The sequence below is a fragment of the Rattus norvegicus genome, chromosome 10 (assembly GCF_036323735.1).
Source record: "Rattus norvegicus strain BN/NHsdMcwi chromosome 10, GRCr8, whole genome shotgun sequence".
Taxonomy (NCBI): Eukaryota; Metazoa; Chordata; class Mammalia; order Rodentia; family Muridae; genus Rattus; species Rattus norvegicus.
Genome location: NC_086028.1, coordinates 20907011 through 20930962, shown reverse-complemented (window position 1 = coordinate 20930962; position 23952 = coordinate 20907011). Strand labels below are relative to the sequence as shown.

The 23952-nt window shown below is 48.4% G+C and overlaps 1 protein-coding gene and 1 long non-coding RNA gene across 2 annotated transcripts in view; both read left to right on the top strand.

The window, feature by feature from the left end:
* The window catches only part of Wwc1 (WW and C2 domain containing 1), a 154265-nt gene that overhangs the window by 27475 nt on the left and 102838 nt on the right, over positions 1–23952 (top strand). The gene's annotated exons all lie outside the window — the stretch shown is intronic.
* Positions 3531–23952, top strand: part of LOC134480662 (uncharacterized) — a 32486-nt gene continuing 12064 nt past the window's right edge. Inside the window, exon 1 of the long non-coding RNA XR_010055315.1 lies at positions 3531–22156. This is a non-coding gene — a long non-coding RNA (uncharacterized LOC134480662). The remainder of the gene's footprint in view (positions 22157–23952) is intronic.

Below are 23952 nucleotides of genomic sequence, written 5' to 3'. Positions count from 1 at the left end.
TGAGCCTACATGAGATTCAGCAAGCAACTTTCCTTTGTGTTTTCTGCTTCAGTTTCCTCCTCGAACTCCTACCCTGACTTCCCTCTATGAGAGACCAGAACCCAGGACGAGAGCAGCGTACGATTTACCATTTTAATTATGGTAACTTACCATTTTAACTATTTATCTTTTAGGTATTTTATCTAATTATTAATTATTAATAATAATTTTATTAATTTTATTGCTTTAATTTTATTAATTTTAAAGCTTTTATATGTATTTCAGTGGCACCCAGTGCCTTCCCAACGTCCACCCATTACCTTGCCCGGTCTGTCTCCAGTCATCTTAGAAAACTGAAATGCTGTGCCCACCAGATCAACTCTCCACTCCTCGTCCCCTCTCAGTTTCTAATAACTACAGTCTACTTCCCAGCGCCTCAAGCCTGATGCTTCTAGGTACACAGTGCAAGTGGAAGCCATCTATCCTTTTGTGTCTGGCTCGCTTCACACCGTGCCTCAGGGCTCAGTCTGTGACAGAATCTCCTTCCATTTTTAAGGCTGCTATTGTCCCAGTGGACAGTCGGATCCCACTGTGGTTTCCGCTCATTTATGGATGGGCACTATGCTACTTCTGCCTTTTAGCTGTTACAAGCAATGCTACCATGATGCTACTTCGTGTGAGCCGTTAGCTTTCTTGCTTCCTTTTGCTTTAGGACAGTAAGGTGGGAATTAGCATCTAGGTTGCTGGGGTGTGACAGTTTTGTGTCACGTTTGTTGACACAAAAACAAGTAACTGTTGAGTTTGCCCTTGTGTACCTACAGTTCTAAGGATATAGCAGACAGGCGCTTGGACCCGTTCAGGTCCTATGACCCAATTCACTTTCTGACCATGGTCACCGACTGACCTGAGATGTCACTTACTGTTTCAGCTGCTGTGGTAATTACCTGGCAGGGTGAGAGAAAACTTTTGAAGTTTTCTTCCTTGAGACTGGTCTCACTCTCTAACCCAAGACTGGTGTCAAACTTTCTACTTAGCCAAGGATGGCCTTCTGCTTCCGCCGTCTGAGTGCTGGATGACCATGTTTTCCACCATACCTGTTCTCTTCGGGGCTGGGATTGAACCCAGGGCTTTGGACATGCGAGGCAAACACTTTACCAGCTGAGCTCCATCCCTAGCCCCTGCCTTTGGAATCTTCTTCCAGAAATTCAAGAGCAAATCGCTGCCCTTCCCAGAAGTACCCCCTAAGTCTCCAGTGTCCATAGAAAACCCTAGTTGATGGTCACATACCTCAGAGTGGCCACTGTCCTCCGAGACCCCTCCCTGTCTCTTCAGTTCATCCCTCCACTCGTCCATTGGGTCATGTGTTTCTCCTTGCCCTGTGTGTTTGAATCCCCTCTGACATGCATGTTTGTGTTAGAGGGCCCAGAGCGTGAGGAATGGATCGTTCACCTAGGGTCTCCTCAGTGCTTCCCCAAACCTGGCAGGGTAAATCCTTTCATCTGCAGTTGACTAGTTAGGCAACCAAGCTTCGGAAGTTCAGAGAAATGGGCTTTCCATTGTCAGTCCTTCTCTTGAATTCAGGAACAGTCCCCTCCCCACCTCGAGGTTTTGGCTTAATGAAACCACAGGGACTTGGAGGTAGCAGGATCGATGCCCAGGGCTTCTGCTTTTGCTTCCTGTCAATGAAGGGGAAACTTAGGACCTGGCCTGATTGAGAAATTAACAGCCAAGAGGTTATTGGTGTTGGCCTAAAGAAAACAAGGCCAGGATACTCTTAAGTTGGCAGCTTTTCCAGCTCCAGTGTGGAATGATCATGTCGGGTTATTGATGAAGACAACATGCCTGTCACCTTCTGAAGAACCCAGGAGGCAGGGAAGCTCCCATCAAAGCATGGCACTCAGGCAGATCATCTCAGGATGTAGGCTGCCCTGGAGAAGTCAGAGCAGAGGGTGGACACGGATTCCATCCCACAGAGGGCAGCTGCTGGAGGGAGAAGTAGGACCAGAGCCCCTGTAGAGGCTGAAGTGATTTGATCAGTACGATTTAGCATCTCAAGGCAGAGCCGGGCCTCACAGTAAGAGAGCCCGGGGCTCAGCTCCTTGAGCCGTGTACTGCAGGCTGCTCTTGACCATGCATCTTCCTGGAAGGGATGGTGGAAAGATGCCAGCCTTGACCAGGTTAGTCCTCCTCACCCATCCCCACACTGCTGACCATGAGAGGCAGGTGTGTTAACTGTCCACACAGTAGTCGACCTGGAACAGAGTTGGCGCTAAAGGACACTGTTTCCTGTGAACAGAGTCTCTAAGTTATACGGCTAAACCCGTCCTCCACTCGGGCTGCCTGATCAAGACTCTTGGTTGGTCTCGAGCAGTAGAGCGCTTGCCCACAGAGTCACCACACCGTCTTCCCTCTTCCCCTTCCCAGGAGATCATGTGCGCGGTCTCAGTCTGGTGACTCCGTTTGCCATGGCATCTGTTGTTACCCTGTCATGTCGGGCTGGCTGTGCCCTACCGTCCCACTGCCACTAAAACATTCATGCCTTGTTGAGAAGACCAGCTTTATCTGTCTGGCGCAAGCAGACGGGCAGGCAGAGTGTTTTTTCTCTTGGTAGTGAGTTGGTCTGATGTTTTGGTTCCCCCTTTCAGCATGCTCCTGCCTCCGCTCCTCGGAAGGATAGCAGCCAAGAAGAAAGTCCTGTGAGAGTTTCCAGGAGGCCACTCGAATGCACCGTATACTGATAACTCTTTTTACCTAGGGCAGAAACCTTCAGTCTCCTGCTTAGATTCAATGACTACTGACCTAAAGGCCTTAAGTATGCCAAGCCTGACTGAGTATCACCAAAATGCATGAGGGGTATTCTCTTCTACTGTGAGCTTCACTTTTTTTTAAAGTTCATTTATCCATCCATCCATCCATCCACCCATCCACCCACCCACCCATCCATCTATCCATTCATCATCTATATCTATCTATCTATCTATCTATCTATCTATCTATCTATCTATCTATCTATCTATCTATCTATCTATCTATCTATGTGTGACAGGGTTTCTCTGTGTAGCTCTGACTGTCCTGGAACTCACTCTGCAGACCAGGCTGGCCTTGAACTTAGAGATCTGCCTGCCTCTCCCTACTTCTTGGGATTAAAAGCATGTGCCGCCACCACCTGGCTTAAATTTTATTTATTATTTATGGGTATACACGTGTGTGTCGGGGTTGTCTGCATGGGTGTGTGTGTGTATGTGTGCCCATCTAGGCCAGAAGAAGGTTTTAGATCCCTGGAAGCTGGAGTTAGTTACAAGTGGTTGTGAGCCAGCCACCTGCCTGGTGCAGATCCTCTGCAAGTGCTCTCAACCGCAGGAGCTGTCTCTCCGGCCCTTATGCTCTTATTTTAGGTGTTTAGAAAGGACTCTCTCCCCTTTGGAGGCAAGACTTCAGAGACTGCATTCCAGGCTCTACTTCCTTTCTGTAACTCTTAACCAGTGTCAATGTTTACCAGTGTGTTGTAAATCCTCCCGGGCGGTGGGGGTGGGGATGGGGAGGAGGGATTTCCAAAGCAGGTGTCCTGCCAGCCGGGGTTAAAGCTTAATCTACTGTTTTGGGTGTTTGGAGGGTTGGGAGGCAGAGAACAGAGTATTTATAACTAAGCGAGAATGCACCTGAATCGGGTCTTCCTAGCCTGGTCTATCTACTTGATCTTCTTGGGTCCCTGGAGGAGCGAGTTTAGGAAGCCCCCTTTTGCTTTTCCCCTTAGTGGGGTGTTCAGCCCCTGCATGTAGGAGAAACAGAGCAGGCCAGGCCTTAAAAGGGCGGAAAGATCAACAAAGGGGAAGCAAAATGATGCAATTGGGTCCTGATTACCAGCCCCGGCTCTGGCGAGAATGTGAATTCTCCAAAGAATGAGTGAAGGAAGGGTTCCTGACCCCTCTGCCCTCTCAGAACGGTCCTGGGAAGCCCAGGGCGGGGAGAGCCTTGGGGACTGCTTGGGGGCCTGTGCTTTCAAGGAAGAAATATGGTGCATTTCAGAAGAGGGCCTGAAAAACATCACCTTGGAAGGAACCCATGAGCAAGTAAGACATTCTTTGGAGGGAGGCCATTGGCAGGCTGTACCCTTGACCTCCGAGGCTCAGGTTTCTCATTAATAAACTGGAGTGAGCGCCAGGCGCCTTAGGATTGGTGTTATTTATCTCGTTTGCTCAGCACTGGGTTTGTTGATGAGGTCAGTGTTGTTATCCCCACCCTATGGCACGCACCATGGGTGCATGGGGTGTGCTGGAGGGTGGGATGATAGGAGGTGACCCTAAGCCAGGCCCCTTCCTCTGCCCCCCAAGTTTGGTCTTTCTCTTTCCTCTGTTCAACCAGAAAGTGCCAGGGATGGCAGAGAGGGAAATCGACATGGTACAAAGAGGCGGGTACGACACAGTTGTCAAGGGCCATCGACAGGAGCACATGGATTCGGGGGTTCTAGGTCTCTGTGGCGTAGGAGATTGGGGAGGAGGTCCTGGTGGCTCCTCACTATCATTGTCATCTAGGAGTAGCGGCTGATACTGTTAGAGTTTGCGCCAAAACTCCCTCCATGCCTCCCCTGAGACCTCGCCGACGAGACGGAGCACCAAGAAGCAGCTAGGTGAGTCACACAGCTGTTCTCCACGTTGGGGCCATCACAGTGTGCACCCTGCCCCTCCATAGGGGCTTTCTTGCCACCTCAGCCATGCCTTTGAGAGCAGGAAAACCAGCAGCCCGCCTCACACCTCTCTATGGAGGCCCACGTGGAATTAACAAGTGTAAGGCGAAGGTGGACACGGTGTGTGCATACCGGTGGTGTGTGCTTCTTCAGGAAGCAGAGGCAGGAGGATGATGATTTCAAGGCCAGTCTGGGCTCCTCAAACCCAACCCAACAATGAGGTGTAGCTACAAGAGGTGAAATGAAAAGCATCCCAAGATCCCTTGGGACTGAGACTGGTCTGCTTCCTGTCCAGGGGAAGGCGTCTAAAATGCTCACACACACAGCTGCTCTAATTCTAAAGACGTCGTATCAATGTCCCAGGAATCCTTGGCCCCCATCGCTGCTGGCCCAGCACCACCGAGTGTAAGGTCCTGGGTGCACAGCACAGCCTGGTCTTACCACTCACCCTTGGGTCATGCTGGGATTTGAATTCATAGCGCACGTCAGCTGAGACTCTGGAGTTTTGTTGGGTAACAAGGTTTCACTGATTCCCCAGGCAGGCCTCAAACTTGGTATGTGGCCAAGGACAACTTTGAGGTTGTGATTGAACCAGGGCTCTGCCTAAAGCTGGGCAAGCACTCTGCTCACTGAGGCACATTCCCAGCTGGTATTCACTGTAGTTCAGGTTATCATGTTCAATATCCATGACTGTCACCCTATCAGGGGGAGTCTTAGACAGGCCCTGTTATTGCCTTCACATGGATGAATTATGCTATGCTTGGCGATGAATCCAAGAGCTGTATTCCTGCCTCAATGCAAATCAAGATCATTGCAAACAAACCTTGTTGAAAAGCCTTTCTGCGGCTGAGTGGGTAATGGCTAACACTTTCAATCCCAGTGCTCGGGAGGCAGAGGCAGGTGGGTGTCTGTGAGTTCGATGCCAGCCTGGTCTACGGAGTGAGTTCCAGGACAGCCAAGGCTACACAGAGAAACTCCGTCTCAATAAACCAAAACAAAAGACAACAAAACAAACCACAACAACAACAACAAAAATCAAAAAACAAAAAACCTTTCTGCTGGACCTAGTGGCCCTGGAATCCCAGCTACCAAAGAAGCTGAGGCAGGAGGATTGCAGGTTGAAGGCCAGCATTAGGTGCTTAATGAGGCTTTGTCTAAAATAAAAGTTTTCTCTTAAGAGTTAGGAGTGTACGTTGGTCAGAAAAGCTTATGGGGCATGGATGAGATCTTCCCTGCTAGTGCAAGTGTTTGGGGGTGGGCGTGAGGGTAGGGTAATACTTTCTTCTGTATTTCCTACTAAGATCAAACTCCTGAGTCAAAACTCAAGTAGTTTTCAGTGGCTTGGAAGAAAATGGGCCTGAGATCTTGTCTCAGGTCCCCTGTAGCTGGAGTTACAGGCCGTTGTGAGTCGCCTGATATGGGTGCTAGGAGCTGAACTCAGGTCCTCTGCAAGAACACTGTGTGCTCTCAACTGCGTAACCATCTCCCTAGTCTTAGAGATCTCATCTCAAGAAAACCAAGGACAGAAAGAGGAAGAGTGGCCCAAAGACTGACACTGAACTAACTACAGTCGTGGGGCCCGGGGACTTTTGCCCTGTGCTGAGGATGGAACCCAGGGCTTTGCAGGTGCTAGACCAGCTCTTTACCTCTGTGACTGAGATCAGTGCCTTAGCTGATGTGTTTTGTGTCTTTGTTGTTCTGGGCATGTGTAGAGGCAGTATCTTTAGTAAAGAAAGCATGGAGAGGGTGGCAAGATGGCTCAGTGGGTAAATTCCTGCTGCCATACCTGATGACCTGAGTTTGAAGTGTGCACATGCAAGCATACTTGAATACACACACACACACACACACACACACACACACACACACACACACACAAATGCAATAGGTGTTTTAAAAAAAATACTATAGTGCTTTCTCTCTTAATTTTTCATGTGATAATAGTGTGTGCATGTGATACTCCCTTAGTGACTATATGAGTGTATATTTGATATCTCTCTCTCTCTCTCTCTCTCTCTCTCTCTCTGTGTGTGTGTGTGTGTGTGTGTGTGTGTGTGTGTGTAGGTGTTTTAAGAGGCTAGAAGACAGCATCAGATCTCCTGGAGCTGAAGTTCTTGTGAGCTAACTGATGTGGGTGCTGGGAACAGAATTGGATCCCCTATAAGAGAAGCAAGCACTCTTAACCACTGAGCCATCTCCCCAGTCCCATTATTGGGAAAATCTCACAGAAATAGTCCCTTTGCTTAAGATTCTTACAACTTCTCCGCTGTGGCTCTTAGTGTAATGACCGTCATACCCCATGTGCACAGGATTCTCATGTAAGCCTGACTCTGCTCTTGTCTTTAGTCTCCACTACAGCTTAGCCACAGGTCCTCAAAGGCATTGGCATGGCAACCTTCACAGTGTAGAGCCTTGCAAATGCTGGCCCCGCTATCTAGAATTTTCTTCCTTCTCTCTAGCTGTGTTTGCCTAAGCATCCTTCCATTCTATGTTTAATACTTCCTGGGGAAGTCTTTCTCGATCTCGAACACAATCACCCCCACACTACACTACTCTGGGCCGCCATTTTGCAGAACTGCTAAGCTTATTTTTGTGTTAGTTCCTCCACTGTACTGGGATTCGCACTTGATTACCAGAATGCCTAGCTCAGTGAACCCTGAGTATGTATGATGTTGGGCCAGTGAATGAATGAATGACCCTGCTAGTAAACAATGGTGCTTTTCCCACGAACCAGGGGCAGGCCCTACCCCATAGGAGGGCAGCTTAGGATGGAGTTGAAAGCTTCTGAGATCCAGACCACCGGACCAGCCAAGAAGGCTGATTGGCAAGACGGAATGCCGCAGGTCCCTCTGGTATCCTGGATACCAAGAGGGTGGGAATGTAAACTGGGCCCAGAGACTACATTCTTGAAATTTCGATGCAGCCTTGAAGGAGCCTGAAGGGAAGTGAACCTGACCTTGAAGTTTTTGCCTTTATTCTCCACCCCCCACTTGAAAAGAAAAAAAAATCAAGATAAAGAGTACAATCATGCAACACATTCTTTCTGTGGGGACATAGAAGCTGGGTCCAAGTCACCCTCCACTGTCCTCTAGGTCCTCTTGCTGGTTGTGGGACAGCAGCCTCAAGATTCTTTATCTCTGACCGCCAAGGAGATAACAGAGGTTCCTAGCGGGTAATCCCTAAGGACTTGCAGGGACATTCCCCAACTGAGATGTTTGGAAGATGACTGGAAGCATCGACCGGACCCCCCACTCCACTTGTATGCAAGGAATTATCATGCCAGTTAGAGGAGGAGTTAGAGCTTAAAGAATTGCTGTTACCCGGCTCAGGGTGGAAATGCCGGTGTTTGAACTTGGATCTCTTGCCTCTAACAACTCTCACGTGTGGACTCTAACCACTGGGTCACCAACCTCTCCCTTTACCTCCAACCTGGCTAGGCAATAGACAGTTAATTACTTGTGTCCTTCTGGGCTTCATGTTCAGTGACTCTCTTCTGTGTATAAAGCTCGTTGAGGAAGACGGGATCTGTCTGGTTTTGGCTGATGAATAACTGATATTTAGAAAAAATATAATCTAATAGCAGGACTGAATTCAGCCACAGCTCCAAAGCTTCCCGGGGCGGGGGAATAAGCTTTTCTTCCTCTGGGAAAAGGGAAGTCTGGGTTGTACGGGACGGATCACTTTCCTCTCTGGCCTTCTGTTTCCTTATCTATTAAGTGATGGCTTTGACTGTCCGATGATTTCAGAGCTGTGTCTTCAGATGAGATCTGCACTGAGCTAGGAATTCCAACCGCTCTTCTGATTCCTGGTCCCTGAACCTCAGTCCACCTGGGTATGTGGGTGGTTAGGATCCCGTTCGTGCGTCTCTACTGTGTGTGATTACAAAAAGCCTGTCCAGCGTGTGCACGGCAATACCAGAGACTTGTCTTGTTGCTATAACTCAATGAAAGCAAGGAGAAAAGTTTTGCTTGGCTCAGAGAAGGCAAGGCATGTGATGGCTGGTCGCATTGCATTTGCATTCAAGAGACAGACAGACAAATGGACAGGTAGACAGACAGACAGACAGACAGACAGACAGACAGGGTGCCGTTTGTCCTGTCCTTTTGACTCAGTCTTAAGACCCTGGCCCATGGAATGACAGCACTCACACCTAGAGTACTGACCACGTAAGGAAATAACCAACGTAGCCATGGGAAGAGGTATGTTTCCATGGTAATTCTAAATTCAATCAAATTGGCAAGGAAGATTAGCCTTTGAAGCAGCTATCTTTGTTTTTTGTGTTTTCTCAGTCTGGTGAAAGAGTCCAAAAAGTGTTCTCATGTTCAAGTGCAGCATTAGCTGGGTATGGTCCTGCACCCTTCTCATCCCCGCAGGCCAGGCCACCCGGCTATGGCTTCATTTCTATCCACGTGTGAGAAAAGTAAAGATGACCACCTCAGACGCCAGTTTCCAATTAGAAAGATACTGGCTGTTTGGGGGGGGGGGGCAGATTTGTTTTATTATTTACTTGTATGTGTAAATCTGAGTGCACATATGTGTTTATCTGAGTACAAGTATGTATTTACCCGAGTACACGTATGTGTCCATGTAAGTACAAGCCCTAAGGGGGCCAGAGGAGAGTTCAGATCTCCTGGAGCTGACAGTTCTGAGCTGGCCGAAAGGTGGGCTGAGAAGGCAGGGTCCTCTGGAAGAGCAGAGCTTGCTCACTGCTGGGGAATTCCACAGCCCTCAAATACTAGCCAATACCCATTTCACCAGCGTCACTCAGACCTACGTCTGTAATCTCAGTATTTGGGAGGCTGAGGCAGGAGAATACTAAATTTGGGGTCAGCCTGAGCTCTATAGTGAGAGCTGTCTAAAAAAAGAAAAGACTTCTGCAGAAATTAGTAGCTTCTGAAATCCAGAATAATCCAAAATCCAAACATTTTTGAACACCAATACATGGCGACAAGTTGAAAACGACCCCATGTGACAGAGATGGCATTCGTTGGAAACACCAGGGGTCACTAAAAATATCATATAAAATTACCCGCAGGCTACATATATAAGGTATGCATGAAACAAAGTTATGTTTTATTGGTGTATATGTATGAACGGTGTGGGCGCATACACGTGGAGGTCAGAGGTAACCTTGTGGGGTTAGTTTTCTCTTTCCACTTTTATTTGGTTTCTGGGTTTCAAACTCAGGTCACACCAGGTTCGAACCAAAAATGCCTTTCCCTGTTAAGCCATATCGCTTGGCGAATAAGAGTTTGGGTTTTGTTTGTTTGTTTTTCTCTGAAACATAGTTACTTTCATGCTTAGACCTCTATAAACAGTCTCTAAGATAATTCTGGAATCTGAAACACCTTTGGTCCGGAGAATTTCAGAATACAGGAATCCTTGTGTTAATCTTGATTGTGGAGAACCTGTGGTTCCTTGTGTACCATGGCCACTGAGCTGGAGAAGGACACTGAGCAAAACTTCCCTGAGCTGTGCAGATTAACCCGAGTGTCATCCTGAGGATACATGCTACACATTCCTCACACTGGCCGCACATCAGACACCCCGCATGTCAGATATTCACAATTCATAACAGTAGCAAAATCAAAGTTATGCAGTAGCCAAAAAAATTAATTTTATGGTTGAGGTCACCACAGCATGAGGAGCTGCATTAAAGGGTCACAGCATTAGGAAGGTTGAGAACCACTGGTCTAAGGAAAGTAACAATCTCTCCCTCTCTTACCTTTCTGCCCTCCTGCAAGTGTAGCAACCGTCTGGAAACATTTGAGGTTGTAGAACCACTAGGTTACATTTAATGATTAAAGGCAAGGAATAATGATAAACACCCTACTGTGCATAGAGCAGCCCTCCACGGCAAAGAATGAGCGAGCCTGAAGCCTAATGATCTCATGGTGATGTCCAAGGTTGAAAACCCCTCAGATACATGCCAAGCAGCCTCTGTGTAGACCCATCCATGAATGGGTCAGACTTAGCTCCTGCCTGTGTGGCTCTCATAAAGTCTAGAGGGTGTGACAGAGACTCACGTGATTGACACATTCAGTGAAACAAAGAAATAACAATGTTGCAAGTACATGAAGGAAGTAAATGATGTCACATTGGGAAGGAAGTAGGGTCCAATTAAGATGGCTAATTCAGGTAAGAAGGTGACCCTTAGCCTGGGATCTGAGAGCCCTGGAGTTAACCGTGCAAAACAGTAAGAGGGAAGGTAGCAGGTGGTATATGCTTCTAATCTCAGGACTTCAGAGCCGGTAGGATGTTGTTAAGTTTCAGACCTGCTTGGGGCTACACAGTGAGACTCAAAGAGAAGTAGAAGGAGCTCTTGTGTAAACACACACACACACACACACACACACACACACACACACACACACACTATTATGGGGAATAGGTTATAGACACAGAGAGATTATGAATTAGAAAGGACTTTACAATATTAAAAATACTGGGGTAAAACCAGACATCAGAAAGCAGCAACAGGCAGATCACATCTCTGTGAGTTCGAGTCCAGCCTGGTTTGTATATCAAGTTCCCGGCCCCTCAGAGCTACGTAGGATTTTGTGGGGGTGTTCTGAGAAGTAGAGGGGGAGAGCTGGTGCACTGCTAGTTGCATAGGAAGAGAGAAAACAGCCAGATGGCTTGGAGGACCTGGCAGGGAGAGGGGTGTCATTTGAGGTTCAGGAGAACATTACTTGGTTTATGGTTTCGCTAAGCAGTTCCTGCTTCGAGCCTAGGGGCCTCTGTGTTGGAGACCTTGTTCTGTCGGTGTGATGTCTCAGGGCAGCAAGTGACTTGCCTGGTTCTGCTACTTACCAGCTGTGTCACCTTAGGTAAGATGTATCACTTCAGCTTCTTCGTCTGTAGAGTGGGAAAAATGGAATCCCATCCGTTGTGGTGGGTGCTATTTAGGGTTACCTGTAAGGAACAGGGGATGCATTTCATTGTGTAGTTAGCCTAGGTAGCAGACACTAGTACATTAGCTGAATCCTTGGTTTTGTTTGGTTTTGTCTTTCAAAATAGGGTTTATCCCTGTAGCCCTGGCTATCCTGGAACTATAGCTGGTCTCTGTAGACCAGCTTGGTCTTGAACTCACAGAGACAGATGTATCTGCCTCTGCTTCCAATGCTCTGGCATTGAAGGCATGCACCACCAGCCCAGTGAAGTCCCCCCATGCTCCCATGCTGGGCATGGAGCCTAGGGCCTTGTCTGTCCTATAACTATATCCCCAAGCTAGATTCTCCTTGTTTTTAGACTTTGTTATTATTAACTCAACTCATTCATTTCAAACTCACAGGTAGGTGGCTTAGTGTATTCGCAGAGTTCTGCAACCATCATCATTTTTTTTAAATGTAAAGACAGTTTATTGAGAAAGGGAAAGTACTCTCCCCCCCCCCCCGCCCCTGGAGCTGGGGACCGAACCCAGGGCCTTGCGCTTCCTAGACAAGCGCTCTACCACTGAGCTAAATCCCCAACCCCATCATTTTTTAAGGATGTTTTCATCACCCGTTGAAGCCTGTATCCCTTAGTTTTCATTTCTACCTTCTGCCCAACCCTGGGCGAGGGATAACCTGCTGTCTGTCACCAGAAATTTCCTATTCCGAACTTTCCCCTTTCTTTCTTTAAAAAGCCCATTTGAATGTATTTATGTTTTTTTAGTATTATTCTCTTTCTTGTTTCAAGGTATGGGTAGTAATATGTGTTCCCACATGTGTGTGTTCATGTGTGTGCATGTGGAGGCTAGAAGGACTTTATCACTCTCCAACTTAAGTTTATTTGTGTGTGTGTGTGTGTGTGTGTGTGTGTGTGTGTGTGTAGGCATGCACATGCCATGGCACACGTGTAGATGATGTCAGAGGACAAATGTCGAGAGTCACTTCTCTCCCTATGCAGCCTCTGGGGATTTAATTTAGGTTTATACAGCAAGCACTTTTATATTCTGAGCCATCGCGATGACCTTCTCAGAAATAGTTATTTATTTTATATGTATGAGTATTTTCCCTGCACGTATGCTTGGATTCCCCTGGGGAGTTACAGACTGTCATGAGTCACTGTGTGGGTGCTGGGAACTGAACCTTTGCAAGAGTAGTGAGTGTTCTTAACCACTGAAGACATCTCCCCAGGCCCGGATGACCTTACATTTTTAAGTCTCTCACTAACCTAGAGCTCACACAGTCGTTAGCTTGGCTGGCCAGCAAGAGCCCAGGATCCTTCCTTACCCCCCCCCCATTTCTGGAATTATAGGGACACACTGCCTCACCCAGCAGTTGACTTTCTGCCTGGGTCCTAGGGATCCAGCAGAGGTCTTCAGAAATACGGCAAGCATCTACCCACCGAGCCATGTCTCCAGCCCTCTGATTTTGAGTCAGGGCCTTGCAGTATAGCAAGATATTCTGGTATTCACTATGTAACTGTACTGGCTGGTTTTGTGTGTCAACTTGACACACGCTGGGGTTATCACAGAAAAAGGAGCCTCATTTGTGGAAATGCCTTCATGAGACTCAGCTGTAAGGCATTCTCTCAGTTAGTGATCAAAGAGGGAGAACCCAGCCCACTGTGGGTGGTGCCGTCCCTGGGCTGGTGGTCTTGGGTTCTCTAAGAGAGCAAGCTGAGCAAGCCAGGAGAAGCAAGCCAGTAAGTAACATCCCTCCATGGCCTCTGCATCAGCTCCTGCTCCCTGACCTGCTTGAGTTCCAGTCCTGACTTCCTTTAGTGATGAACAGCAATGTGGAAGTGTAAGCTGAATGAACCCTTTCCTCCCCAACTTGCTTCTTGGCCATGATGTTTGTGCAGGAATAGAAACCCTGACTAAGACAGTTACCTAGGCAGGTTTCAAGTTCATAGCAATTTTGCCTCTGGCTCCCAATCACTGTAATTATGGGTGTGAGCCACTGTCTTAGTTAGGGTTTTGCTGCTGTGAACAGATACCATGACCAATGCAAGTCTTATAAAAGACAACGTTTAATTGGGACTGGCTTACAGGTTCAGAGGTTCAGTGCAGTATCATCAAGGCAGGAACATGGCAGCATCCAGGCAGGCATGGTGCAGGAGGAGCTGAGAGAGCTACATCTTCATCTGAGGCTGCTAGTGGAAGACTGACTTTCAGGCAGCTAAGATGAGGGTCTTAAGCCCACGACCACAATGACACAGCTATTCTAACAGGGTCACACCTCCTAATAGTGCCACTCCCGGAGCCAAGCATATACAAACCATAACAGCCACCATATATGCCTCATTTATTTATGAGTAGAATCATACAAACTATGCCTCGTCATTTTTAGTTAGCAAAATGACTTAATGTTTTTATTCATAACGTTTTAAAGTTAGCATAACTTTTATCATGTAGCATTCTTTTTCTAATTTTTTTAAAAAAATTTCATGTATTTTTTGTGTGTGTCTATGTGAGGGTATCAGATTCCTTAGAACTGGAGTTACAGACAGGTGTGAGCCGCCATGTGGGTGCTGGGAATTGAACCTGGGTCCTCTGGAAGAGTAGCCGGTGCTCTTAACCTCTGAGCCATCTCTTAAGGCCTGATGTAGCATTCTTTTTACTACTAAATAATATTCCATTGTATGGTGGTGGCACTGCTTAACTAACTACTTACCAGTTTTTAGCTACTTGGATGTGAAATAACACTTCAGTGGGCTCATATGTTTTTGTTCCCTTGATATGCTTCATGTACTCTCTCTCCTTCCCCCTTTCTCTTTTCATGGCCCCAGATAATCTTGACCTATGGTAATCCTGCCTCAGTCTTCCGAGTGCTGGGATTACAGGCATGTACCATCACATTCAGGTACTCTATTCTTGTTACACTGAGGCCAGAAAAGTTCAGTTCCGGCCCAGGACCACAGGACTTGTAAGTGATGACTGTGATTAGGAGTCCAGCATCCCGGCTCAGCCTGTGCTCTTCTTCTGACTGTCCCCCTGAGTACTTTCCACCCAGCAGCCACCATGCCAGGAACCAGGGACATCAGAGCAGACATGCCCTACCCGACTGAACTTGTAGGGTGACCACATGCAGGACTCAAAGTCAACTAACCAAGTTAAGGGTCAGAGTGGAGGACAACAGTCCTTTATTCCCAGCACTCAGGAGGCAGAGGCAGGTGGATCTCTGTGAGTACCGGGCCAGCCTGGTCTGCAAAGTGAGTTCCAGGATAGCCAAGGCTACACAAGAAACCCTGTCTCAAACAAAATAAACCAAAACAAACAAACAAAAAAAAGGCCGTGGAGGTGGGGTGGGGTGCAGGTGGGGCCCAGGGTTTGTCATCATCCAATAAGACAGGGATGGAGGCCTCCAGGAGAGGAAGTGCTTGTCGTAAGATCTGTAGGATCCCTGTTACTCAGGCAGAGATGAAGGGAAGGAAAACAGCCACCTCAGGGGGGTCGGGGTGGGAGTTGGGAGAAAGGCTGGCTGGCAGATGCCCTCTGAGAGCCAAACCCTTGCCTCTTCCCTGGCTGAGGCACAGGCCGGCTGAGAAAAGGTTCTCCAGCTCAGGCTCCAGAACACGTCTGACTGTCAGGCCTTGCCAGCTTCTGTCAGAAAAGCACAGGTTTTTGATCCCCCCCCTCCTCTCATCTTTAACATCAAAAGGCTGGTGTGCCTCAGATCAGAACCGGGCTGCCTCTTTTCATCTTCCGCCCTCTGGGCACTTGGTCTTTCAAATGGTGGAGATCTGCTCCCGTTCAGAGGGATTGCGGGGGTCTTTTGCTGTATTAAAAAAAAAAGAAAGAAAAAGAAAAAAAAGCAGATTTGAGAAAAAGGTTTCAGTCTCCAGATGCACAACTGCCAAGTGTTTGGAGCAAACAGTCCTTCCTTATCCCCGTCTGAGTCATGTAGAAGACCTGGTGTCCATTCAAAGATCGGTAGAACGAAGCCCCACTCCCAGCCATAAAACCCATCCTTATCCCCTGTATCACAGGTCCACAGCAGGCACAGAGACTGTGACCACATGTCCCCCATACTGCTCTCGCTCCAGCACCAGGGTCAGAGCACAGCCTGCCATGTACAGATATTTGAGGTGCAGTGTAGAACACTGGGTTAGGGTGCTTCGGCAGACAGGAAGATGACCTCAGGGTGGGCAACCCCAGTTTGGGAAAATGGGGAGTTGTGCTGGGACTTTTGGAACAATGTCCAGGTGCAGGAGGAGTCACCGAGGCTCCTAAGCGGTTAGCAGCATTGATTCTGAGTTGTGGGCAGCAGAGAGAGAGAGAGAGAGAGAGAGAGAGAGAGAGAGAGAGAGAGAGAGAGAGGGAGGGAGGGAGGGAGGGAGGGAGAGGGAGAGGGAGAGGGAGGGAGAGAGACAGAGAGAGAGAGAGAGAGAGAGAGAGAGAGAGAGAGGCAGAGAGAGAGAGAGAGACAGACAGACAGACAGACAGAGAACGGACAACCAGCCCCGGGTAGGCGGACACTCTAGAAGCTGTTGGAATGGAACAGAAGAGGGATAGTGGAAGGTCCAGCTATTGGGTAGACAGCGGACCCCAAGCAGCTGTGTTTTGAACTCAGGCAGATCCAGGTTACCTATTGCACACCGTGGGTGAATCAAGGGAATGTGGGACATGAGCCCCATCTAGGAGTTCACTCAAAAGAAGCATACCCAGGAGCTGTAAGCAACGGCTTTGGGTGTAGGGTTGAATGTGCCCTGAGACTCCTGTAGGTTTTGAAGAGGCCCCAGAGGAGCGTAGGACAGAGAAAAGCAAAGCTAACAAATCTGGAGCAGGCTCCCAGCCTGCAGAAGACGGATGCAGAGGCATCGAGACAGAGAGGAACTCGATGGAACATATTGTGTGACATAAGAGGTTTCATGGAGGGAAAGTCTCCCCTAGGAGTAAGTGAGGGGAAACCTCAGAGGACCAAACAGAGAAACCATCCCAGGTTCCTTCTCTCTTTACAAAGGTTTGTTTATTTTTGTCTTATGTGTGTGAAGTTTGTCTGCATGTATGTATGTACACCAGATGAGTTCCTGGTACCTCTGGAGACCATATCAATCTCCCAGAACCGAAACCACAGATGTCTGTGAGCCACCAGGTGTGTACTGGGAACCGAGCCTGGGTCTTCTGCAAGAGTTCATAGCTCTCCAAACCGCCGAGCCATCCTCCCACCCTCACTCCCCTTCATAGATTTTTCCATGATAAAGTGCTGAGGGCTCACACTGGGCACGGCTGAGAGCCAAGGGTAGGACCTCTAAGCGTTTCCACCCTTAGGGTGACGGGGCTTGACCACATATCCGTTGCCAGTATTGATGTCAGCACCGGGCAGTGAGCAAGGGGTATTTCCGATTCTAGAGTTAAGTGACTTCTTTCTGCCATTGCCTTCCCAGAACATTTACAAAAAGCTTGGGGTTCTTATTCTGGGACAACCACCCCACGCACCCCCACTCAGAACGTACCTGGCTTTCCACCCCCAACCAACTGTTATGGTTTTGAAAGTCATAAGGTCCCTTGTTTTCAAGGGATGAATGAAGGGAACCTCATCTTGATCGGATGTTGCTGCGTGCCTGCCGTTGAACATTCGTGACGGCCTGGCTGATTCAAGGGTTAACCATGAAGCAGGCTCTGTGCTAACTATGTCCCCACTTTCCTATATCCTTTCATAACAAACACAGCTATCACCCATTTTACAGATGAGGATTACTGAGCCTCACAGAGCTCAGGCCTTCTTGACTCTAGGACATCTCTGCCTCCACAGCTTGTCAGCAGCAGCGTGAACTCACGGGAGTTGCTGACTTACACTTCAGGGGTTGAACGCTTACTTCTACAGGCATTACTTCCTGGTTCTCAGGGGCTTAGTCCTCTTAGAGCTCCCCCCTGCCCCCTGTCATTCATGGATGGAATTTCTTAATAGTTAATGCTCTGCTTCCTTGCTTAGTAAGGCATTAAAGAACCCTGCTCATTCTGGTCCTCCCCACCCCCTGTAACTAACTCCTGGCTCTTAGACAACACAGGAGAGAGCGGCTCATGAGGTAAGGCCCGTCCTTCTGCCCATTTAAACAGGAACTAGTCTGAGACTTCCTTACCATCTAGATTGGCCAGAGTAGGGCAGTGGTGGCTATGTACTGATTGGTTTCCTCTTAGACCTTTTCCGTGACAGCAAAGGAGGTCGATGCACTAAGTATCTTAAGGTAGCTTTGCATCTAGCTTTGACAAAAAAAATCACATTGGTCTGAAAAATGCATCAGTCTGCAAAACCTGAGTCGTCTTCCCTAAGCTTGAGGCAGGTGTGTAATCCAAGGGGAAGAATGGTTGGCTAAAACTGGATTGAAGCTGAGTATAACAGGGGTATGTCTATAATGCCAGCATTCCAGGGGCTGAGGTAGGAAGATCTTGAGTTCAAGGCCAGCTTGGGCTTTCATACCAAGACTCTGTCTCTAAACAGACAATAAAGTCTGGGTTCAACCAAGACAGAATACATGAAGCAAGGCACAAAAGGCACGCCAGTCACCCTAATCTGTCTCATCATGCTTTTTACATACACACACTGGTATCAGATAGCATCCAGTGAGTTTGCGTAATCACTATGTGTCAAATAAAGTCCCAAAGGGAGGAAACTGTGAACGAGGGGGAAATTCTAGAATCTATCCCGAGAGCTCTCAGCAATGGGTTAAGAGGCCTTGATGGGCTACTTCTATTTGAACCTCAGTTTTCTCACCTGCAAGTTGCGAGAGTGACTTTGGTCCCACAGCATTGGCTTTTGGGTCAGGGTGACATAGCAGGTGGAATGAGCGCTCCTGTGTGATGCTCAGGCAGGGGGAGTCTGTGTGGTACAGAGCTTCCTCGCCTCTGAGAGCTGAGGCCTCTGATAAAAGTTGGGTGTGAAAGCCCATCAAATGGGAAGCTGTGAGCATCCAGAGTGGGGGCGGGGAGAATTCGCTCTAGCCGTAGCAGGTGTCTTCCATAGCAAAAACCAAGACAAGGACTCGTTTAGAAGAAGAACAGCTACAGTGTTTAAGCAAATCTTGAAGTAAAAGGGGCTGATTCGTCCATTATTTTGAAAAGCTAAGTACGTGAAGATGTGTGCTTGGCGTTTACGGTACATGTCTCCTCGTGGTGGAATACTTTATGAGAAGCATGTAAGGCAGTTTCGTCATTGTGTGAAGGTCACAGCATGCTCTCATACCGAGATAGTCTGTCACTTGACATGGTCTCTTGCATCCAATCGTCACTGTGGAGTTTAGGCGAGGCTGCTGCCCTTAGGGCGTGGTCTACTGATTTGCAGTAAATTTTCTTATTCAAAAAGTAGAGTGCACACACTCTATGATAGCAGAACGGCAGTGCAGCAATTACACAGCCAGCAATACTTGTTTACTGTCATGACCAAACATGGTACCCCACAGACACCTGAGTAGTGCGTTACTCTGCCCTATGTGATGGCTGCAAGGCCCCCTGTGTAGGAATGCTTCAGCCCTGTTACCGTCTCATGGGTCGAGTCCTTCACACACTGTAGCCTTGTTACACGGCACATGACCATGTTTAACAAAACTAAAGTGACAGTTGTAGCTGTGCCCTGACTATGAGTATGGGCCAGGGCCGTGTTTATTGACTGCATAATTATTTTGACACAAGACCAAAACCTGACAGTGCTCCTCATTTGGCTTGGAGCAGCTCATAAGGGAAGCCTACTTTCTTTTGCAAAATATTAGAAGGAACCACTCACCTTTTACGTTAGCTCTTATGATCCTTTAGTGTCACTGAAGTCCTTCCGTTTGCAAGGACCATCTCAAATCTGGTAGCTTCACCTCCCTGACTGTTGCTACACCTTTCCTCGGATGTGATTGGAGTAGACCTTCAAGTCACGTCCAGCAACTTTGTGAAACCCAGAGTCTCCAAGTACAGGTGTCGTACACCATACTTAGACTGCATAGTAAGGTGGGAGACATCTGACCAAGCCATGTGGGTTTCGACTGGCACTGCTGATGATGTCAGATGAGGAGCGATGCTTGAACAGACGCTGGTAAACATTCATATTTTGATGACTCCGCATCACCAAGTAATCTTCTAAGTACAAGAAAGCAAATATCCTGTTTCCGAGTCCCCCGGGATGAAAACAGCCTGCTATTTATACAATCTCAGTAGCCCCTGATAAGACGGGTCTCAATTTCCCCCACTTGTATAAAGGGGATAGTGTTATTCACTAACTCAGAGAGTTTCCATGAAGGATCTGTGAAAGAATTGCAGTAAAGGACGCCACCTGGTTCGCATGGCACACTTCCCAAGGATGCTAAATATGATTATTCCAGATTTTACCTTCTTATTTTGTTATTTTTTTGGTTTTTCAAGACAGGGTTTCTCCGTGTAGCCTTGACTGTCTAGGAACTCACTCTGTAGACCAGGCTGGCCTCACACTTAAAGATCTGCTTGCCTCTGCTTCCTGAGTGCTGGGATTAAAGATGCGGGCCACCCCCGCCCGGCTATTCCTGATTTAAGACAACAGCAAAAAGCTCATCCATGGCCCAGCTTTTCTGCGATGGTGGAGTCCGTGAGTTCTTTGGTAATTTACACCCAAGACCAAGATCTACAGCAGGTAGAAGAGATTGAAGACCGTGCTACAGCCAGAACTAGAGTAGTATTACCAACGGGCTTTGTGTGCGTGTGTGCTGAGAGACCCTGTCTCTTAAGAGAACCAGGTGGATGATGAGGAAACCTGCCAGGTGTGTTGGGTGCTGCAGCCCTGGCTGTCTTGCTACTTGCTCCCACTATTCCTGATGTTAATTAGGACCCTCGTGTCTGATATAAAAAGAAGGGCGTGGGGAAGGGCGGGCTCTTTCAAGCAGGTTATCTTAAGAGTCTGTATTTTGCAGGCAGAAAAAGGAGGTAATAAGATAATTACACACCCCCCTGCACATAGTAGGCACCCCTGAAATGCTTACGGGGAGCTCGAATGCAGGGAGAGCGTCTGTTGTGTCTGAATACCTCCTCGTTGGCTCTTTTGAGCTGAGGAATTCCAGCAAGCCACTTTTGGGAAAAAAGTATCTGTCCAAAGAATTAGCATTAGTTAAAAAGTAAAAACTAGGGACCTCCCAGGGCTTGTGCTGTCTCAGAGAGACTGTTTCGTAAACGGGTGGTGGTTTAGAAGTGATTTTCAGCCGTGCCCTATTTTGTAATGTGACACAGACACTTGGTTCTATGTATTTGAGGCGTGTCACTTGGCTCCTGTGTCTCACCCAACCTCCTAGGGTTTTCTGCCTCTTGGACACAGGAGCACCAGGCAGACATTCTAAAGATAGCTTGAGTCTCCGGGACCAGGCAGGTCAGGAAAAGCTGAGCAGAGTAAGACGGGACATGGCTCCTCCTTTGACAGCCTGGGTTCCTCCTGCCCACAGGAAACTCATCAAAGTCTTTGACGCTGGCTGGACTTGCTGGACTCCTCCTGGAATAGGGGAGCTGGGTACCTTTGAAACCACCTCCAGGCATTGACCGAACCCTGCCCACTGAGCATAGAGGATCGATCCTCCCTGGAGGATCTGGTCCAGGACAGGGTCTGTCCAGGTCAGCTCATTGCTGTTCAAGACAGTCGGAGTTCTTCAGTGAGTAAGGTCACTGCCCCTCTGAGCCAATCCCAGGAGGGACGGCTTTCATGATGATTAATATCGGCTTGACAGAATTTAGGATCACCTAGGATATACGCCTCTGGCTCTCTATGGAGACTTATTTAGATAGGGCTCATTGAGTAGGAGACCCACTTTAACCGTGGGGTCCTGAACTAAATAAAAGGTTAAAGCACATTGGACACTAGCTTCTTCTTCATGACTACAGTGTGACTGGCTCCCTTCAGCTCCAGCCACCTTGCTACCATAACGGACCCTCGAAGTGTAAGCCTAGGTAAACCCTTCCTCCATTAAGTTGCTTTTGTCCGAGTACCTTGTCAGGGAAATGTGTAAAGTAGGGAATACAGGGCTCCTCCATGGCTGCTCAGTTAACCCAGCAGACAAGGAGAGGTCCACACTCCAGTGTCCCCCAACCCCATTCAACCACAGTGGAAGATGCAGCTCCGGGCCCTAGCATCTTCTTGTACCTCTCTGATATGCTCGTGAGAGGGAGGAGGCTTGCTCATCCCCTTGGGACCTGTCTTTGGGTCTCCCACTGAAGAAGCACCATACCCCCCTCCTTTACCTTTCTATCAGCAGCACCCTCAACCCCCATTCCCCCTCCCAGCACTTTTGGTGTCAGCCCAGGGCTGTTTTGGGAAATCTGATGACTGCTGTGCTGTTTGCTTTTCGTTCTCCAAGACAGAGTTTCACCCTGTAGATCAGACTGGCCTGAGATTTGCTATGCAGGCCAGTTTCAACCTCCCCATGCTGGGGTTACAGGCACATACCAGTATACCGCGTATACCTGTTATCCTTATTATAGATCAAGAATAATTCCAGCCACCGTCCAGTGAGGACGCCGCAGTGGCACAGTCTTGATCCCCACCTTTGTGGTGACCGTCATCCCCAGGGAGACTTTAAAGCATTGAGAAGAGCTCGAGAGGCAGACAGAAGGACTACGGGCATCTGGAGGTGAGGTCTAACTGGATCTGGATAGGCAGAGGTGTCTTGCTCCAGAGACAGCCATTTTAACTGTTCAGTGTATCTACCACCGTAACAGAGCACTGGGCACTGCTTCCTGCAAACACTCTGCAGACCCCTGAGAGTCCTGAGTTGTCTGTCGTGTGCTTCCTGACCCTGGCGTGATAGTGCAGTGCTGACCCAGGGCACACAGCTGGCAAGTGGCAGGCAGATCTGGTCTCTGCTGTATTAGGGATGTGGTGTGTGTGTGTGTGTGTGTGTGTGTGTGTGTGCGTACATGGATATAAGATTGGGGAACAAAAGCTCCTAGACCGAGGCTATCACCCTAAGCCTCTCCCCTGCCCTCCTGTCAGTGAGGGGCACATCCCCAGAATGTTTGCCGCCTCTCTTCCGCCTGGGCAGTTACCCAGGCTCCTTTAATCCACAGCCGGATGGGGACTGCTGCTGGCAGAGGGAAGGGCCACACATCATTGTCCCTTTCACTGAAGCACACCTCTCAAGAAGTTCCGGGGTGGGGTGGGAGCTTGGCTGCAAACACAAGCCTGCCATTATGCCACTTCAACAGGCCAGAGGAGACCTACACATCTTGCCAGCTGGGGGTAATGGCCACCACAAACAAGGGCTTCTCCAAGGAGGAAATACAAAGGCTCCATCCGGAGGGCCGGGGATGAGGAGGATCGGAGTATAGCTGTCTGGTCAGGGTCCACTGGAGAAACACAAAGAAGAAAATGGCCAACCCAGGAAAACCTTTCCTGAATGTGGCCTAGCAGGAATTTGGTTGGGGCGGGGCTAAAGGTGTTGAGCCCCAAAACCGTGGTCTAGATTCTTTGCTTGGAGGGGAAATGTGGATAAAGGGTTTTCTCTCTTGGAGGCAAAGTTGCCTAGTGGTGTTAAAATTTCCCCTGCTACTCTCTTTGGAGTGCTTTCTGGGTTCTGGCTGTGATACCTGGCATTTCCTACTGTCCTGTAAGCCACCATAACCCTCTGTTTGAATTCTCATGTTATATAGGAGAACACTAAGTCAAGCAAGATTTACCGATGTGCCCAAGGTTCCAGAGTTCTAAGGATCCCAGAATTCATGCTGGGATCATCTGCAGTGGGATAACTGACAGTTTTTTGTTTTCTTTTATACGATATTTTAAATGTTTATTTGCTTTCGGTGCAGTGGTGTTTTGCCTGCATCTATGTCTCTGTGAAGACATCAGATCCCCTAGAATCGGAGTTACAGACAGCTATGAACTGCCCTGTAGGTGCTGGGAATTGAACCAGGTCCTTTGGGAAAGTGGTCCATGTGGCCAGTTCTCTTAACTGCTGAGCCATCTCTCCAGCCCCTGACAGTTATTTCTAAAAGGCTGGCCACACAGCCTTGACCTCTCTTTGAGCTCATCCCTGCTCTTAGTGACTCATATTTTCTTAGTACCTGGCAAGGATTGCCCAAGGACACACAATGAGAGAGACTACTGGGCTGAAACTTCTATCTAGTCTACTCTTCAGCACATAGTAGGTCCTCAGGACTGCCATTGTCTAAGCCTCAAAATGGAACCATTTCTGTCTCTGTCTCTCTCTCTGAGTCCCTCCCTCCCTCCCTTCCTCCCTCCCTTCCTACCTTCTTTCCCTCCCCCTCTCCCTGTCTCTTCCTTTCTCTCTCTTCCTCTCCCTCTCTCCCTTTCTCTCTCCCCTTCTCTGTCTCTCTCTCCTTCTCCCTCCCTCCCTCTCTCTCTCTCTCTCTCTCTCTCTCTCTCTCTCTCTCTCTCTGTGTGTGTACATGCAGGTTAGAATATGTGCAT